The 12,872-nt window shown below is 33.0% G+C and overlaps 1 protein-coding gene across 1 annotated transcript in view; it reads left to right on the forward strand.

The window, feature by feature from the left end:
• The first annotated feature begins 7,830 nt into the window (after nucleotides 1-7,830).
• The window catches only part of LOC113396310 (somatostatin receptor type 2-like), a 38,275-nt gene continuing 33,233 nt past the window's right edge, over nucleotides 7,831-12,872 (forward strand). The window contains exon 1 of the mRNA XM_026634208.2: nucleotides 7,831-7,963. The gene's annotated coding sequence lies outside the window, so the exon portion shown is untranslated. The remainder of the gene's footprint in view (nucleotides 7,964-12,872) is intronic.

A 12,872-nucleotide genomic window follows, 5' to 3' on the forward strand; every position in this document is an offset into this window, starting at 1 on the left:
TTAAAGTGGATTTACAAAGTAATATTTTCAACACAAATATCGTTTTGAAATTATTTTTTTGGATTACTTTAGGAACAAAGAAATACCGTCTCTAGCGAGAAAAACCTTATCACAAAAAACATTTCCCGTCTTGTCACTTAAAATATTACGTTTGAAATTATTTATAATTATTACTGCCCAACCTTTGCCAAATAGACATCAGAATGTATATTTGATAAAACCCCTGACTACATTTGAATCTGCTCTCTCGCTTGCTGCAAATAAATCGTTTATTTACATATCTTGGAATTTCTCAAGACCTATGCAGATTGTCTCACGATATTTCATTTCTCAGTAGAGTATTGGTAAACACAAAGTAGTTTTTTAAAGTTATAGATATTTTACTGAATGTTGATTGAATGCTGGAAGATACTCTTAGCACTTAAATTTTTTGCGTTCTTTTTTAAACTTCAGGCATCATAATGAATATATAACGCAAATATTGGCAGACTACAATGGCGTGTACAAATCGATATGTTCTGTACTTTGATGAGAGTTTGGTGAAGATCTAAAATATAGCGTTTGTGTACAAGTCAAAAACTTGTAAATTAATGACGCTTACAATTTGCCACTTTGTATTTGCCGTCTGTGTAATTGGATCTCGCAAACTATCTATATTATTCTTATTATTTTAGCCAATTGTAGTCCACTGCTGAGCATATGCCTTACCTTAAGTGTGATTACACACTAGACATCAGTAACGCTCGCCTTTTAGCCTTAGAGATAGTTATTGTCGACATAGGTACTGACAATACCGGTAGCTTCGATTCCATGCGTAGAAGCAGACATTTGACATTAACATTTTAAAGCAAATGTTTAGTTTGAAATTAGTTAAAAATGTTCATTTTTTAGGGACTAGAAACGAAGCACCCAATAATTAGAACTGAATCTCAACTTTCATTATTCAATTACTGTTTTATTATACCTCACTTTGACATAAGAGTAGAAGCCGATAAAACACTAATAAACTGATCGAATTTCGATGTAATTTTGGGCTTACAGAAGAAGCTGAATAATTGTACTATTCAAGACACATCGAAGCAAGTATTGCAATAAAATTATTTTATATATAAATACTTAGTTCAGGAATTGGGCGGTAGGGTGGTGGGCACTTCTGTGAATAACTTTTTCTGAGTTTAGGTTAATGCGTTTGACTTGATTGGCCTATACAGTGTCGCCGGGCAAAGGCGAAGCCTTCATAAAATCCCACTTTGATAAAAATCAAAATACAATATGATGCTGGAGTTAGGTGTATAAAATAAATTTTAATATTAAAGATCTATTCGGAAACTGCTAGTTAGCTACAACTAGTTCTTATTGTATAATAAGAACTAGTTGTAGCCCGCGGCTTCGCTCGTACAGGCTCGTTTCATTTTATGGTGTTAGGTGTAAAAAGGTAGCACGTATCTTATTTTTATAATGTTTTCTTGGGATTTATTTGTCCTCCATTCCAAATTTCGCCAATTTCAGTGGTTTGGCCGTAAAAGTGAAAAAGACAGAGGAATAGACAGACACAGCTACTTTTGATTTTATAGTATTAGTATAGATAGCGATGCAAAATCCAAAACTCGCTGCCTCATGTAATTGTAATTATGGGTGTATAACAAACTTCTAACAGATTTATAACATAATGAGTACGAGGTCTTTGAACCTTTTAAAACAAACATTTACATAAGATGGCAATATCAAAGAAAACTCTGTTTAATTTTAGTTTACAATACTTTATTTACCAAACGTTTAACAAATGCCAAGTAACTGAGTATAAAAATTATATAAACTATTGCGCAATAAAGTATGGTGACAGTTATAGACGGTAAATGTTTCACTCCCAGGCTGAGGTGTCTTCTGTCGGGGCGAAGGTCGTATAATATTTTTAAGACTTCGTTAATCTAGAAAATGGGTTGTTGCATATTTTTGAATAGATAATTTTTATCCATATTTTTAAGCCATTTCTCGGGGACGACAGTAAATGCACGTTGAGGAGCACTTTTTTGGCGTACGATTTTTAATTCATAATTCTATTATCATATTTTCCTGGATTTCTGTTCCAGAAAATTGTTTTTCGTTACTGAAAAAGTACTAATTCCAATTGCGGTATTACTTAAAACCTAAAATGTAGGTTAACCAACAATAAATTATTACGTAATTATCCTTTATTTATGAAAATATATTTAAACCTAAAATAACCTTTTTTTAATATTTAGGATATATTGCTTAGTATAATATACTTCTGTCTTTATTTTAAATATTATATTACTATAGGATTCGTTACGTGAACACCATTTTTGGGTCTTTAAATTCAGATATGTATACATTTTTATAGTGGTTGAGCATTTTTTTTTCTTATAGAATCACACCGTATACGTAAGCACAGCAGTCATGTATATGCACTCCAGTGGGAAAATAATTCTTGTATCAAAAAGTAATAAGCCAGCATTGGAGCAACTAAGTGGAATTAGCAGCTTAATTCAAAACTGATCTTTTTAAAAACAGCGGAAAACGTTGCCCAGCAATGGAATCTTTTCAAGCAAACTTTACACCCAGAAAGGCATATCGTCCTATATTTTCCTTCTGTCTAAGCATTTATTTGAATGATCTTTCTCATAGGATGGGATCATTGATAGATCTCAAGAGTATCGTAACGCTGATGTTTAAACTAAAAATCACACATAAATTCTAGTTATTTTTAACATGAGTAATTTACACCTGTTCTCAAAACGCAAAACCAAACAACACAAAAAAAATAAATAGCAGTAACAAAAAAATGGGTCAAGCTGAAAATTTTATCTTAACGGCTTTACTGTAGGATACAAAGGGCATTCACATAAAATACGCCTAAAAATGTACACTCGACGAGATACTAAACATACGAAATTCAACAGTCAATGCTGTTATCAAACAGAAATATGCTCTTTGGATTTTACGTTTGTGTCGATTTGCTTCACCTGTAGGTTTACGAGGTGATCTGTTCGGTCGTAAAGCACTAAAAATATTTGTGATAAAACTCACACCCGGCGTATTTATAGTTGCAGAGATAAGAGAAAAATAACGGCTGAAACTTTTGTTTTCGGTCGGTTATCAATGTTGCCATTCTGCGAAAAATGTTTCGGTTTTGGGAGCTTAAAATTTATATAAAATCATTAGATTTATTTGATAAAGATGTACGTTTTAAATTATTTTTTAAGAACTCTCATATTAAAGGGATTTCTATTGGATTACCTACATATAATGTTATCTTTTTTTAATTTCTGTAGGTATGCAGAGTGACTATTAAATACACCACTTGATAGTAAGTGGTCACCACCACCGTAGACGTTCACCGTAAAAAATATTAGACATCCCTCAAATTCCCAAAGCAATGCTAACTAAGATGTTAATGAGTGAGCAGTGATTAGTTAGAGCACTAACTGTAGTAAATACAGTCACAAGTTGTCACTTATAACACTGACTCATCCTCCAAACCAAAACACAACTATATTAAATATTGCTATTTGGCGGTAAAATATGTAAGGAAAGGTGTGTTGCGTTGCGCGGTACGTTTTTCTGTACCATTTTTGTGTCTCCAACAACACGTTAAATTGTCAAAAGTCTGCAGATCACGAGATATACATTTTATTGCTATTTTTAACGATTTATTGCCAGCAGTAGACCAGAGATTGTAGCACTACACTCTCGTAGCTCGGACAACATACAAAGTCCTTGGTTCTGCCCGTTATCTCTTTCCGGCCGTATTGCCGTTCCATCGGAGTATGACAGCAATTATATACAGAGATAGCATCTGTATTTGTATACACACTCTTTCCCTACTATATATAATATCTTCGAGGCAGTAAGGTAAATGAGATTATGCCGCGGTCGGATAATAAAATTAGGTCAGGAAAATTGTACGTAGCTAGTACCTATAGATGATGTTATACAAGACACGTTTCTGTACGAGGGGCTAATTTTTTAACTTATTTAGAGTAAATATATTTGGTAGTAAATACAATTATTATTAATTAATTATGTACAGACGCTGGGTCGAGGGAAAGGTGACGGGACCGACTATAGTTGTACATGTGCTGACATATTGACCCCTTTCTATATTAGGGAAACAATGTTAAAGGCGGTGGACGATGCCGAAGCAAAAAACGACGCCAAAATGCGTCTATAAATTTTAAACATTGATGACATTTGGAATTGAAACATTTGGAATTTGGAATAAAAGTCTATCTAGAGAAGTGAATAGTAAAAATTGATCTTAAAAACATCACTCTCAATAATAGCCATGAGTGATTTGTGTCTCACGGGACAGGGAATGAGTTAAGGTTAACCACATTGAAAACTCTATAATATTTTCCCATAAAGAATCAAACATGCGATTCAACGTTGAAATGATACTTATGTAAATAAAATTTATATATATCCATGCAGTTCAGCATTTAATGTTATTAGACAGCAGGTGGCGTTTATAGCAGCAAAACACGGCTAAGCATTGTTTAAAAACATTCGATCAGCTTGACGTTCGATTACGCTAAGGAGAACTGATAAATTTGTTTATCTTAGAACAGCGTCTGAACATGACCGATGGGAATTCTTTACCCAATGGTAACGAATTATTGTTTATATTATTGTTTCATATATACATAAATACATACGTTTTCAGGTATATGGGTTATTTGGTAGGGTTATCGACTTCTAGATTAATTCTAGATTTTATTATTTGATGATTGACAATCAAACTTAAGCTCCTTTTTTAATTTTATGCAGTTTACTTGTTCATGACATCTTAAATGTCTTACTTTGTTGGACTAGTAGGTAGTTTACAAGCCCGCAGGTCTCAAGGCCTGGTCTTAACCTCGGGCTAGATCAATAAGAGATTGGGTTTTTGTGATCAAAAAATATTCAATACAGCTCGGAGTCTGGACGTCATAGACAATGGCGCTGTAAGAAATATTAACCATTCCTTACGTCGCCAATGCGCCTCCAAACTTGGGAACTAAGATGTTATGTCCCTTATGTCTTTAGTTACACTGGCTCACTCATCATTCAAACCGGAACACAACAATACTGAGTACTGTTGTTTGTCTGTGAATATCTGATGAGTGGGTGGTTCCTACCCAGACGGGTTTGCATAAAGCCCTACCACCAAGAAAATCATAAAAATATAATTGTAATCTTAATCGTTGCTATAAATAAAACTAAACAAACGAATTAAATTTAATTAAATTTTAAAATATTCAAACTACCAGGTCAAAACTTTGCATGTAATAAAGAACAGGCGTTGTAATTACGCTATTTATTTTAATTAAAAGCGTATGGCGCCTCGGATACAAACTAAAACGCGTTAATTACTCCGAAACAGTGAAACACTAGTCAGGTACCGCGTAACGTCACACGTAGACTTATTTATGACAGCAATCCTTGTTACAATAATTAGCTTTAACTTTGTCGATGTGCTCTTGAGTCAAATAGAATGAATGGTGCAACAACTCAGTGTTGATTAAATGATTGCTACCGTCAGAAACGTTTTAGTTTAAACGTTACGCTCACGTTGCACTCAAATTTGACATTGTCATTATGTCCTTAACATGTTTTTAAATTAATTTACGAAATCTTTTCATGGTTTTAATATTATGTTGTTAATAAGTGACCTAAAGAGGGAAACAAGTGTAATCTTAGATTAAAGGACGAGAAATTTGAATCAAAGGGCTCAATAGATTGTTTTTCTTTCAACAATCACTAACGAAACCAGATTAATTAAGACACTTTGATGTCCTCCCATTGATTACCGGGTTCAGTTACGACTGCCAACTAACCAACTATGCAGGAAATATAGTGCACAAATATGTGCTCAAACACAGGAGCACTCTCAATTACGTCAATCTCAATTACCGCGGGTAATGCAATTCGACAATACTGAAAAGCAATCACATGCAAGACTAGCACCTTTAAGTGTTTTCGAGGCACGGGAGAACTAACACTACCTACATTGCTTTGGTTACTAAGGAGAAGTTTTCAATATAAAAACTTAGTAGATTGATCCAAACAGGGAGCTAAGAACCTCGAAGTCTTTAGCCGTATCTATAGATGGACGAGGCAATTCGTTCGACACCCTATCCAAATATAGTTTTTAAGCGTAACGTTTTGAAAGGAAACGCATCTGGAAGAAAATACTTACACCACATACGGAATTGTATTATTAAGCTTAGAGCATGAAACCTTGCTAAGTAAAGCACTCGATCATTAAGTTGGTACAAACTTATTAAGTAGATCACTGTGATATGCTTGCGACGATTTTTGTCCAATAAAATATTAAACGCCACTGAGGGATTCGATTATTCACGTTCTACATTTATACTAATCAAATAAGCTCGAAGCTGTTACTACGTATAGTAAACAAGCGGCTTTGCTCGTGACATTATTCTCTGAATTGGTTATTATTTAACGCAAATAACTTTTATTCCGTGAAATCTATATGAAATAGATTTCATTAGCAGATTATATTAAGGATTAGTGTATTCAAATAGTTCACCTAAAACAAATACATAAACTCAGATGTATACGAGTATACACACAATAATATGCAGATACACAGCGTACGCGAAAGACTTAAACAAAATATAGAAAGTGTAATCATTTCTGGGAAATGAGTCTGTACATAGTATAAAACAATGCCACTGTCTGTACGCTTATACATTTAAAACTACGGAACAGATTTTAACGCGGTGTTCATCAACAAACATGACTCAAAAGAAAGGTTTATAGCAGAGAAAAGTCGAGAATTGAAATTAATCCAGAAAATAATTAAGAATTTTTCTTTTAATGGTTGTTCTTCAATCTAAAAGTTATATATGTACTCGTGTGAAGCTGGGTTACGAAGCTAGTCAATGTTAACATAAACATAAACCTTCCGGGATAAATTACCTAAATAAAATAAGAATAAGATGAAATCCTACGAGCAGGCGAGATACTATGGAAACGGATAGACGAGAAAAGCGATTTTGTTTAATACAAATTAAATTAATCATAAAAGCAAATTCTTATAAACTCTATTATTAGAACAAAAATACGTTTATTTTACTTTCCTTATATTTGAGGAAACGCTTTCTATTTTGATTAATTGTAGGATTTCAAATATTACATAAATTGTATACAATGGCTTTATCATTACTGAAAGAAAGTCAATATTATATCTGTGACGATCTGTGTCACATTTCGGGTGTAGATCCTGGTTTGAAAGAACGTTTGTTTTAATCTCCTTCGAAATATTAGGTACATGTTCCTTATTCGGTTTTGCTTATCATTTGTTGATTCAGAATGAGCTTAGTTTTATTGATTACTGCAAATTTTGTTTTGGTGTGTTATTTTCGAAAACAAAAGCTTATTGTATTTCTTTAAAGATGTGCTCAAATAATGATAATTGTTAAAAATTGCATGATGTTTAAAACGACCAAAACCATAATAAATAATATAATTATTATTACATTAGGAAAACTTTTACAGTATAGTATAATCGACCATTCAGTAAAACATTTAAAATAAATGTCGACGGTCACTAGTTATATAAGTTTTAGTTATATCAACAAAATATTAGGAAATTCATCAAGAATGCAACTTACAGTTACAAATTTGTTACCACCATGACAACCCAAGATGGATACCACTATCTTTTACTACGTGTCAAAGGTGACGTCACTTCCTTGACCACGTCATTCAATTTTCGTTCTAGAATAATAGTATAATAAACGCAAGAAAAACATCTAGAAACTTTCTTTCTGATTACAAATAATTATTTGCAGCGAACGGAAATCGGAGGGCTGACGGCCTGGGCGACAGGTTAAGAAATCAGCGGACTATCCTCGCCAAATCTAATAGCATCGGATTATTCATCTTGTCTGTGAACTTGTGCTGATCTGCTACGGAACCCGAGACGCCTGAGATGGTAAGCAATGTTAACCCGCATAACATTATTATTAATATGTGCTAATAAACGAGGAGACGTTTTATTTGGTAACGTCTAATTTAAAAAAAACTACTAAACCAATTAACATAACATTTATATCAGAAGATGCAACGCCTTTCGGAAGAGATTTTGGTATGTTATGGTATATAATATTATGGTACAAGCAGCTGCCAGTAGAATTACTTTACACTAGCTTTTAATTTAGAGTCTTGAAGTAAGCGGGAATGTAGAGTGATACTCTTAACAAAACAAATACAACACACCTAAACATACTCATACACATATGCATACAGTATATAAGTATATACCTACATAATGTGTTAATCAACAGCGCACGTGAAAGACTATAAACAAAAAAAGGAATTCATCTAATTGAATTTAATATTACCCGGGTACAAATTAACGGTGCAACATCTTCATATCATCGCTGTTTAATTAGGTTACTTGATAAGAAAGTGAGTTCTTTAAAAGGCCTTACAGAAGCGCAAGCATTAAAATGTTTACCTGAGACAGTAAAAGGACATTTCAAAGTTAGGGACAGTACAAGCATCAAAGACTGACGTAGGTATGTTAGAAGCGGGTCGCGTAATAAAAATGCAGTTAAATAACGTCCCGTGCTTATATAGAAACGTAACGTAGCTCTGTTTGCAATAAAATTGAAGTAAATGCACACAAATTTAAATGGTTTATGTGTAATGTGTCAGTTATAGAACTCTCACAGTGTACTCGTTTAGGAGGATGTAGAATAGAAACAATATTGCAAGAGATTGATATGCAATGATTGAATACTTTAAAGGACAATAATATTGATTCTTTTGATTGAAATAGTGAAAAAAAAAAATTAAATCTGAAGTGAGGGAAAACTAGTAATATCAAGTTACAACTGTTGGATTTGTTCAGAGTATTCTATCAGATCCTTTATCAGAATCTGCTAGGATCCTGGAATTCGATTCAATAGCTATTTATAATAAATAATGTGCAAACAAAAGGAAGAAAGGACAATGGGTCTGACGTACACGTGTAGGACAAAAGTCACAAAATTAAAAAAATAAATTAATTAAAATGATGATTTGAAACTGCTCGCCAGATACTATTTGGTAGAGTATATTTTTATTTAGATTTTCGATAGATAGAAAAGACTACAGTTACTGGTAATTGATTTTCATACGGGATACACTACCAATTGTATTCAATGAACACGCTTAATGCTTTTGTCATTTAATCAGTGTAAATTCTCGCGTGTCTTTCTCTGTATAATCTACATTATAATCTGCTCGTAAATTTATATTCAATTCAATCATATTACATGAAGAGTCTTACAAGAATACGACATATTTTAATTTCGAATATAAAGATCGAATGTAATTGTAGAACAATGTATAGGATATTTCACAGATTGTTTTCAAACCCGAATAAGCAAGAGCATCATATGAATGCTGAAATATTATAACGTGAAACGTACGTATGGACAGACTAATTCCAAACCTGTACCTGCCAATTGTAGAATATTCTAGATAGAAGGCGTCAGCCCTGTGGGAAATTATTGAACTATAACTTACACACGTGTAATAAACAATCAGAAGCGTTTCCATAGACAATGAAACAAATTGTAATGTAAATATGCCGAATAATTTAACGTTATTAATATGCATGATCTAACATTCATATAACATAATAAATAAATTATTCATACACTATTTGAAATAGCATAGATCAAATATGATACTTGTAAACAGAATACGCAGATCACAGTAACAACAAATTGCTCATGCAAGTTCACATTGACATATCGATACAACAGTGCGAGATCAACATGGATACGACAATGGATGACAATACAACAATGGATGTAAAAATATCGAATGGGAATGTGTTTTGTGATAAAGTGGGACCTTCAAGTGGGGAGCGGCATTGTAAGGCTTCATTATGCTCAGTGAAGAAAATACTCCTGTACATAATTTATGGTACGTTTCAATTCAAGAGCCGAGACGTCTCGGTAGTTGAACGCTGAGATCCGAAACGGTTCGTATTACAATGTTTGCGAAATTTAATTTAAATTAATACATATAAACTTAATCAATTATGAAATCTAAATGTAACTGTATTCAGTTTAGTTGAACTTTTTGTTTGCCAATATTGCCCCGTATTTGGAACAAAAGTTGGAACAAAACCTGAAAATTAAGTTTTAAAGAATTTAGTCTATTTGTTTATCCACTAAAACGAGAGCGAAGCCGAGGGCGACAACTAGTTATGAATTTCAAATAACTTATCTGTTATACTCATTACCTGTAATCGATTATTTAATTGCCAAAGGTATGTCATCTCATGAGCCTGAGCCTACGTCGTCTGTCTCTCTGCTTATCACATGACTGACTCTTTAAAAATGTAATAGATTTTCTGTTGAAGTTCACACTATGGTATTCGGTCGATTACAAAGTCCTAACGAATCTTTGGTACAGAGTACGAATCGGACTTGTTAATAAAATAAAAACTTATAAACACTCGTGTAATAATAATTAAGTAATTGAATTCATTTATTTATTGCCCGTAAATAATTTCGTGACTTCAACAATCCGACTTGTCCTCCATCTCACTAGACTGTGTTTTACAATCTTGTTTACGAACGAGTATTTTTTGCATTGAGAAGAAAAAAGTTACATTTTTATTTCAAACTGAAGTCGCCCCGAGTAGCGTTGAGGAAACATATGATCTTTACGGCCTGTTAGATGCTTCGACACAAATCCATAAAGTACTTAAGTCTTAATACTGTCTCGGGGAAAACTTTTTCATATTTACTTAGTAATAAGTTTTCGTCGGTAAATCTGAAGAGGAGGAGGAAGAAGTTTTGGAATTTATCCCACCATGCGTGTTGATATACATATACGTATATTTGCTTATATATATTTCGACTTGCCCAAAGCCCTTCGTCCAAGTAAACAATACTTTAAACCAACAAATCGTAAAAATAAAAAAAATAAAGTATCTAAGTAGTAGGCTAAGGCCTTTCCTGATTTTAAAATTCATTCCAAAAATTTCACGAGATTCAAAGATTAAATTTAAATTAAAACTTGTATCGCTTAAAAAAAAAGTCGGCCATTTTTGCTTCGGGTAAGTGTTTTCTGTAAATGAAATCGTATTACGTAGATGTAGAGCAGCAGCTAGTTTAAAATTTAAAGGAACTGCATTCGTTCAACGAAAATAAATATTAAAACATTTTAGACTCGAAAGTGCGCTAGAGAGCACATTGCAGATTTTCATAGATTTTCATTATTGGTCCTCAAAAATGGTTGCAGGAACCCTACTATGTTAGTATGGATTTACATCTTTGCCCATATATCATATAATATTGAAAAAATAATTAATTACAGCGCTAATCGGTTAGATTCGAGATGCCTTGTCCCAGCTAATTTAAACTTGCAGAGTGCAAGTCTTGAGTTCGCTCTCACGTTCAGCATATTAAATGTTTCTGGGTTACCGTTATTATGTCAGCTCGGAGTTCAAAAGTCATCAGCGTACTTCTCGTGCCACGGGGATAACAAAAAGCATCCTGCGTGCTCTCCGATCGTTGGGATCGCGGGCCCATAAGATTATGAGAGCGAGAAATAAAAGAGTAAGGGTATGCTATCGCGAACAGTTGTAAACTATAATATCCCCTACGTGACTCCTCATATATTTTATATTCTAAAAATATAATTCGATATAATTTAAAATGGAAGTAAATATATACTATCAAGTAGGCTCTTAATTAAAAGTACTTTTGAATCTTGTTACAAGATTCAATTGTATGTATGAACGTCTACCACCGGATCGGAAGGTCGATTCTACCGGGAAGATTCCTGGAAATAACTCAGTTATTAGGTTAGTATTAGGTACAATTTTACTTAAACGAAATATTTAGTCGATTACATAAAGGGAAAGTTATTAACTTTTTAACGAAGTCAACGCATCAAACATGCGATTTTTTATCATCTATCCTCATAAAATATGACTTCTTTTTTAATAATTTAATACGAGTATTAGTGAGATTTTGCTACAGAATATATTCTTATTTTATATACTATATAAACAGAGTATTCTCAGTATATAATAAAACTGGAAATATACTCTTACAAATATAGTAAAACATTATAAACACACGCGTTAACTAAAATAAGAATGTTAATTTGCATCGCTAACAAAAATAAGCTCCAGTAATACAGATAAACTTATGTATGATTTTATTAATAGCGTTTTGCTGAATGCTATTATTAGATCATTAAACATTCATGACGTGTTTACGTTCGTCCATTGTAACCGCGGCGAGGCTTGTGCCAGTATAAACATTGAGACGAGCTCCATATTGCTGACCACGGAATACGCACATTACTTCACTACATACTCGTATATATAATATATATACAAATATATATCACAAGTGACGCCCTGTGGTCGAATTGAACCATAATCATTTAAGATTTTTTTTTATATATATTGAGATTTTTTTTTCATAAACAATACACACAGGTAATGAACTGTTTTGATTTCGCCTATTAATAAATAGATATTCAAATAGTAAGGCATTTTGCAGGTCAGACTTGGTTAACATTTTTTAAAGGGTGAATTAAAAGGGGGTAAAAACAGCTCAATTACCTTAAGCTTTATATGTTATTAATATTCAATATTTCAAAATGTATGGTAACGAAATCTTTAAGTAACAGCCTGTAAATGTCCTACAGCTCGATAAATCCACTCCACGTACTAAGAAAGTTTGTAAGTATAAGAAATACACAAGTTCATTGACACATTTTCGTGCAGGCTCACGGTGTGTTCCTTCAATGTCGTGCAAGAGTTGAATTAGAATACTTTTAGCCCATTGTATGATCCAGGAATGTGCTAGTTATTTTGGGAT

The sequence above is a fragment of the Vanessa tameamea genome, chromosome 8, assembly GCF_037043105.1.
Source record: "Vanessa tameamea isolate UH-Manoa-2023 chromosome 8, ilVanTame1 primary haplotype, whole genome shotgun sequence".
In the NCBI taxonomy this organism is placed as follows: Eukaryota; Metazoa; Arthropoda; class Insecta; order Lepidoptera; family Nymphalidae; genus Vanessa; species Vanessa tameamea.